We start from the raw sequence: 8,144 nt of genomic DNA on the forward strand, positions 1-8,144 counted from the left end.
AAAACATTTCAAATAGTAACAATGGTGGAAATACAAGGGATTTTTATATTTTTCTTTGACTTTTCTGAATATTTTTAATTTTGTACAATGGATATCTTTAATTTAAAAAAAATTAAGGCACATAAAAATGCCCAACATCATTAGTCATTAGGGAAATGCAAATTAAAGCCACAATGAGATACCATTTCATACCCACTAATGGCTATAATAAAAAAGACATGCAATAATAGATGTTGGTGAGGATGTGGAAAACCAGAAACTCTCGTTTATTGCTGGTAGGAATGTAGAAAGGCACAGCTATGTTGGAAAACAGTTTGGCAATTTCTTAAAAATGAAACATGAGTTTTCCTTATGATCCAGCAATTTCAGTCTTAGGTACCTACTCAAGAAAAATGAAAACATACGTGCACACAGACTTGCACGTGGACGTTCTCAGCAGTGTTCTTCATAATATCAAAAAATTGGAAACAACTCAAATGTCCATCAACTGGTAAATGAATGACTAGACAAAATATGGCACAGACACATATAATGTAAACTAGTCAGCACGACCAATACATACTATGACATGGATGGACCTCAAAAACATGATGGGCCAAGAGACCACATATTGTATGATTCCATGTACATGAAGTATCCAGAAATGACAAAGCTATAGAGACAGAAGGTAGATTACTGGTTACTTGGAGAAAGAACAGAGAAGAGGGAAAGATGTATATTAGCAATAAATATGCTTGAGAGATCTTACTAAGATTATAAGAATATTGGTTTTTTTATTTCAATATTTTTGGGGGAACAGGTGGTGTTTAGTTGCACGCAAAAGTTCTTTAGTGGTGATTTCTGAGATTCTGGTGCACCCATCACCCGAGCAGTGTACACTGTACCCATTGTGTGGTCTTTTAACCCTCACCTCCTTCTCATTCTTCCCCCTGAGTCTCCAAAGTCCATTATATCACTCTTACGCCTTTGTGTCTTCATAGCTTAACTCCTGCTCATAAATGAGAACATACGATGTTTGGTTCTCCATTCCTGAGTTACTTCACTTAGAATAATGGTCTCCAGCTCCATCCAGGTTGCTGCAAATACCATTATTTCATTCCTTTTGATGGGTGAGTAGTATTCCATGGTGTATATATACCACATTATCTTTATCCACTCATTGGTTAATGAGCATTTAGGCTGGTTCCATATTTTTGCACCTGCAAATTTCACTGCTATAAACATGCATGTGCAAGTGTCTTTTTCATATAATGACTCCTTTTCCTCTGGGTAAATACCCAGGAGTGGGATTGCTGGATCGAGTGGTAGTTCTACTTTTAGTTCTTTAAGGAATCTCCATACTGTTAGTGGTTGTACTCATTTACATTCCCACCAGCAGGGTAAAAGTGCTCCCTTTTCACCACATCCACACCAATGTCTATTATTTATTGAGTTTTTGATAATGGTCATTCTCGCAGGAGTAAGGCGGTATCTCACTGTGGTTTTGATTTGCATTTCGCTGATCATTAGTGATGCTGAGCATTTTTTCATATGTTTGTTGGCCATTTGTATATCTTCTTTTCAGAATTGTCTATTCATGTCCTCAGCCCACTTTTTGATGAGATTATTTGCCTTTTCCTTGCTGATTTGTTTGAGTTCCTTGTAGATTATGGATATTAGTCCTTTGGTGGATGCATAGTTTGTGAATATTTTTCCCACTCTATGGATTGTCTGTTTACTCTGCTGACTTTTTTGCTGTGCAGAAGGTGAAATGATAAGAATACTCTAATCTGATTTGTGGTGATAGATGCGCCACTTGGTAAATGTAATAAAAAATCATTGAATTGTGTATTTCAAAAGGGTAAATTATATGATATGCCAAATTTACATCAATAAAATAATTTTTAAACAATGAAAACAACATGAGGAGAACATCTGGAGAGACTCCAAACCATAGGAGCCAAAAACAGGAAGTAAATCCAAAAATTAAGAGGGACAGACATCAAAGTGAGTGACAGGAAAAAAAAAAAGGAGAGAGATTATTCTAAATAGTACTTCTCAAACTTATCTCAGAAAGAATCCTACTGGTGGTAATGTGAATCCGTATATCCCCTGTGGAAGGTCATCTGTCAATATGTGTCATGTTTCAAATGTTTACAGCTACTTTAACTCTTCAATTCCACTTCTAGCAATGTATGCTATGGAGTATGTTGGACAATTGTTCAAAGATACATGAACAAGGATGTTCACCACAGCATTGTTTATAAGAGCAAAATCCTGGCAATACCCAAGAAATCGAGATTGGTGTAAAAAATTATGGTGCATTCATATAACTAAACAGTATGCAGTCATTTATTTAAAAATTCATTCTTTGGAATGATATTTATTGCTATGGAAAGATGTCCATAGGACATTATTGAAAAAACTTGCAAAAAAAATGTAAACTAGCCTAGAAAATATCTAGAAGGTTATATGCCAAAATGTTAACAACAGTTTTCCTTGGTGGATGGGATTATGAATGCTTTTATTGCTTTCTTCTTTATAGCAGCCTGTATTTCTACCTATGGAAAGGCATTAAGGTATTTCGATGAGGATAGGGCCTTTAAAGCAAAGCCTCCATTCCATCCCCTATGATACTAGCTTATGTCTTGAGCAAATTATGTAACTTTTCTCAGCCACACTTTGCTCATCCGTAAAATGGGCATAGCAATAGTTCCTTCCTTCGCGTGTTGCTCGTGCATGTAAAGTGCTTAGCCCAGTTCCTGGCACAGATTATGAGCTCGATCAGTATCAATTCTGATAATTTTTCAATAGCAATACTTAGAGTCCATACTTTTTAGAACACATGATAAAGTTATTTTGTCTAATTTTTTTTAAAAATAACAATGACGGAACAGAGAAGAGCAAAGGCGCAGTAAGTGTTGGCAGGGAACAAACACCGGATACACACGCCTTTACCTTTTCTCTTCTCCAAAGCGTGGCCTGGTCTGCTCTTCTGCTCACACTGCCAAGGCTCCCTCCCTTCCCTCTGGGAGGCCACGGGGGCCAGAGATGCTGGACACTGCACCTGCTCGCCCGGGGAGGAAGGTGCCACATTGTATATAGCTTGATTTGTTTCACGAGCCTTAACAGTTTCTGTAACACACGCCTCATCTGCACAGAGCTTGTGTTTGCAGGATAGACCAGAGGAAAAACGTGTTCCTGTCTGCTCCCTCACTGACTCCCTTCAGCCAGGCTGCAAGGAGAGGTGGGGGGATGGCCAGGATTTTAGATTGGGAAACAAAGCAGAGAGATGCCAGGACTCATAAGAGGTCCTACTCCAACGAGTACCCAAGCCAGGACCTATGGCCCACAGTGCTATATGACCTTTTCATTTACGAAGTGCCTGAATGTCCATCGTGTCCACTGATCCTCACAGCAACTGCCCTTTCCTGAGTCTTTCGTGCAGGCCCACCGTGCAGCCAGCAGCCAATGAAACCAGACCTTGGTGCTTTCACAAGGTTCGAGACCCCCACGGTCAACTGCACCTGAACCACCCCATTCGCCACTGTTCCTAACACCCCTGATTTCTGAATTAGTGACTCATTTCCCATCAGTGACCCTGTCTTATTCCTCAGAAACAGCTCTTGCTGTAGGGGCATCAGACCACAGGCCTTTTGTGTGTGCTGTGGGGAGAGGAGAGGAGGGGAAATAGGAATGGGGGAATAATCATTCCATGAGATTCTTTGGGAAACTTTCTTTGCCATTCTCAGTGGGGTTTTATACCTCCTTGGCCCTCCTGGGAATGCTGCAACACTGCCTGTATGTCTACTTAACCACAAGGTTCAAGAACAAGAAAAAAAAAAATCCCAGCCTATTCCTGAGAGCTTACTGTCAACTTCCAAGGTGTGGCTATCTTCTAACAGGTCCAGGCTCTAGGACTACCTGAAGTCTGTTGTAGGACCAGTTTACATTCCAGCTAGTATAGGAATACTTTAATCCTCAGCCTGCAAGAGTTACACACATTTAGTAAAAACACATGATTCCTGCTCATGAGCTGGAATGTATTAGAAGGAGCTCCTCCCATAAATAAGATGCTGAAATAGGAGGAGGATTCTAGCGCCAGGTTGCAGTAGGAGGGGTTTGCCCAGAGTAATGTATGCAGTCAGAGGGGTCACAGTCATAGCTAAAGGAGCAATGCCAAGTATCAAACATGAGAGGTCAGGGGATGACAAAAACGAATGGATGAATGAAAATAAGACCCTTTGAACTCGCTGACATAGGTTCTGCGTAGAACAAAGTCCTCCTGACACTCCCATACTGTATCATTTCAGGTCCTCTGAGCAGCAGCCCTCAAGACAGAATCAAATGTGCAAAATATTTATTAGGGAAATGGCCATGAAAGACAAATGGTGAAGGAGTAGGATAGGCAAGAGGAGTGTGTGCAAGTCTGACACCCGGGAAAGGAGAGAAGGAAGGAAGAATTGGGTAGGAAGAGCCTCAGACTGCAATGCAGTTCTGAAAAACATTTGACCTGGCCAATACAGAGTCTCTAAGCAAAAGTTGCCCATTAGGGAAATCCAGCACTGTACAGAAATAGGGCTGTGCTAGTAAGCCAGCTGCACCCACCATTGGTTGGAAGCAACCTGGAGAGTGTGGCCTTGGCCTCCATGGAACAACAGCTGGAAACTGTCACTCAACTATTCTCCCTGCTGCAGGTCCTCTCAAAAGAGGCCTGAATGGCATACTTCTGCTACTGCCATACCTTCCAAGGGCCATTCTGTAGACATGTAGTTCTGTCTTTATGGGAGCCTTTTCCCAATCTGGGCATTTGCCAACACACCCCAAACCATGAAATGATGTCCACCCAGACGGGATTCTTTCCATCTCCGCCTACAAGCCACACAGCAGCTCTCACCACTTTTTCAAGACCAAGCAATATATAGTTTGTGAACCCTCAGCCATTTCTGAGATCAGATATCCTGCTATTTTTTGCCAAAATTAAGTATTTTGAGGCAAGTCACTTGCTACCAGAGTTCTCATCCTTAGTCACCCAAAGAAAGGCAAGGACTTTTCTCCATCTCATCATTCTTGTATTCTAGCTGACTGCTGCTTTGTACTTCTTCAGTCTTGAGTCTAGAATAGAGCCTTCCTACTAAAAAAAAAAAAAAAAAATTAAAGAAACAGAAATAAATCTTGTAGCTCCATCCACTGAAAAACTCATTCCATTGTTAATGTTAAAAATTCTGTATCTTTGGCCTCTTTGTCGAACTTTATGTCACTCCTAGGTTTAATGGGAATCTGATCCTCACCTGAGGATAACTTCCACCCCACTTTATACCAAATTTGATTTGGACCTTTACTGGATCCCCACTACCACTTTCTAGACCTTATCCTTTTCATCTTCCCCTGGGGGTCACACCACTGGGCTTGATCACCCTTAACTTCTACGCATCTGACCATCCAGCAACCTCTTAGCACTTCCTCTCATTCCCTGAAGATGTTGGAACCTACTCATGGTTTTCTGCTTTACCCCAGCGGGAGATTTCAGTCTCCATATAAATAATGAATTCAGTAACCTAGTCTTGGGCTTGGGCTTGGGCTTGGAGAAGGAGTGGGTTACAAGACTCAGGAACAGCAGAGTGTTGGAGAAAGAATCCATGAAGTGGAGCCTGGGAAGACCAGGCAACTGGAAGAAAGTAGCATATGTGGAGAAGAAGGCTGACAGAGGGATGTCCACAGGCTTGGGAAGCTGGTGACCTGAGGGAGTATGTCTATTTAAAAGAATAACTACTGCACACCTATTTAAATAGCTAAAACCTAAAAAATAGATGATGCCAGCTGCTGAATGTGGAGGAACAGGAGCTCTCATTATTGCTGGTGGGAACTAAAAATAGTGCATTACTTTGGAAGATAGTTTGGCAGTTTCTCACAAAGTTAAACATAGCCTTACCATACAATCCAGCAATCATGCTCTTTGGTATTTGTTCAAATGATTTGAAAACTTAAGTCCATACAAAAATGGACCAAGAATGGCCCTAACATTCTCCTCACCTTGTCTACACTTTAGACAGGTTTCTCCCTGACCCTAGGTCCCTAAACCTCCCTTTTCTTAGATCATTTACTTTAGAAAAATTGCAATAGTAAATTCTTTCTCTGCCCCTTTATGATGGAAATCTTCTTCCAGCCCCTTGCCAGTTTTGCCATGCAGGAATGTTTCAAGGACCTGGGAGCTGTCCCTTTGAAATGTAAACATCAATAAATATAGTGCCCCTATCTCCCAGACTCTGTGGAAGGAGTCTAACTTCAAAAATGCTGATTAATAATCACAAATGCCCTGATCACATTAGCCAACCTTCACCTTAATATCCTCCAGTACTCTCCAGTACTTTTTCACTAGCTCACCCCAGCACTTAAAAAAACTTTCTTTTTTTTTTTTTTTTTTTTTTTTTTTTTTTTTTTTTTTTTGGCCGGCCAAGTTAATTTCAATCTCTCTCCCCTGTTTTAATAGTCTGGAGTAAAATCCCCCTTGCCTATTTAACTTGCCCAGTGCAATTACCTTTGACAAAACTTACACACAAATGTTTATAGGAGCTTTGTTTATAATCATCAATAACTAGAAGCAACCAGGATTGTTGTCCTGCAACAGGTAATAAATAAACAAACTGCAGTATATCCATCCAGTGGAATACTATTCAGTAATAAAAAGGAATGGCCTATCAAGCCATTCAAAGTCATGGACGAATCTTTCATGAATGTTGCTAAGTGAAAGAAGCCAGTCTGAAAAAACTTGACTCATATGACATTCTGGAAAAAGCAGAACTAGAAAGTCAGTAAACAGATCAGGGGTTGGAAGAGAGGAGGGTTTTTTTAGGGTGGTAAAACTATTCTATATGACAATATAATGGTGGATACACAGCATTTTGCATCTGTCAAAATCTATAGAGCTTTACAACACAAAGTAAACCTTAATATCTGCACATTTTAAAAATTCATTTGAGTGGTCAGGAGATTTCACAGTGGAATGCAGACTGTGATGAAATAATCTGCCTGTATTACAAATGTATGAAATAACCTTTCTGAAGGAGGTGGAGAGAACTATTCTGACCTATATTACTTTGTTGCTATGGTTTGGACATCCCCTCCACTCATGTTGGCCTAACAATATTTATAGACATGTATATATAACCCTCCACTCTTTGAGTGTGGGTAGCACAGGGTGACTTCCTCCCAAAAAATACAACATGGAAATGGGGAGGGGAGAGGAGTAACTTTGCAGCGGGGAAACCTGATACACACTACTTCAAGCCAGTTGATCAAGATCAACATCAACAGTAATAAGTCATGTTGACAATAGGTCCCCATGATATGATGTGATGAGAATGGCACTTGACCTTTGGGGTTTCCTCTCAACATCTCATAACGCCAGTTTAATAAGAGAAAAATGTCAGACAAATCCCCAGAGGGACATTCTACAAAATGCATGACCAGGACTCCTCAAAACTGTTAAGGTCATCCAAACTTAGTAAAGCCTGAGAAATTGTCACAGCCAAGAGGAGCCTAAGGAGATGTGACAGTTAAATGTAATGTGGGATCCTGGATGGGAACCTGGAAGAGAAAAAGGGAACTAGATTAAAAACTAAGAAAATCTGAATCAAGTATGGACTTTAGTTAATTATAAAATTGCACACCTGCTATATGCTTTTTGCTCTACACACTTTTCTCCCATGGCCCTCTTTGATTTGAAGTTGCCTCCTCATTTCCCTGCTCTCCTTCCCTGGCCATTACTTGTTTTTGTCACTCATTAGATTACAAGTTCCCTGGAAGCAAGAACTGTGTCTGCCGTGTTCGTTATTGCATCAGTACTTAGCACAAGGATGCCTGGGACATAGCAGGGAGTCAATAAATTTTTAATGAATAAAAATGAATTCTAAAAATCCTTCATTTATCCTGTGCCCCTCTGGCTGATATCCAGTTTCTCCTCACTTGCTCATCCGAATTTCTCAAAATGGTAATTTACAGTTGCTTTCCACACTTTTTCTCTTTCCATTTTTTTTTCCAATCCACTAACATCTGGCTTTTGCCTCCTGCAACCACTCCATTGAATTTGCTCCTCTTGGGTCACCAATGACCTTCAGACTGCCAAAAGCAACGGGCTTTTGAAAGATGCCCTTTCTCTATGTTCC

Source organism: Macaca thibetana, chromosome 16, assembly GCF_024542745.1.
Source record: "Macaca thibetana thibetana isolate TM-01 chromosome 16, ASM2454274v1, whole genome shotgun sequence".
In the NCBI taxonomy this organism is placed as follows: Eukaryota; Metazoa; Chordata; class Mammalia; order Primates; family Cercopithecidae; genus Macaca; species Macaca thibetana.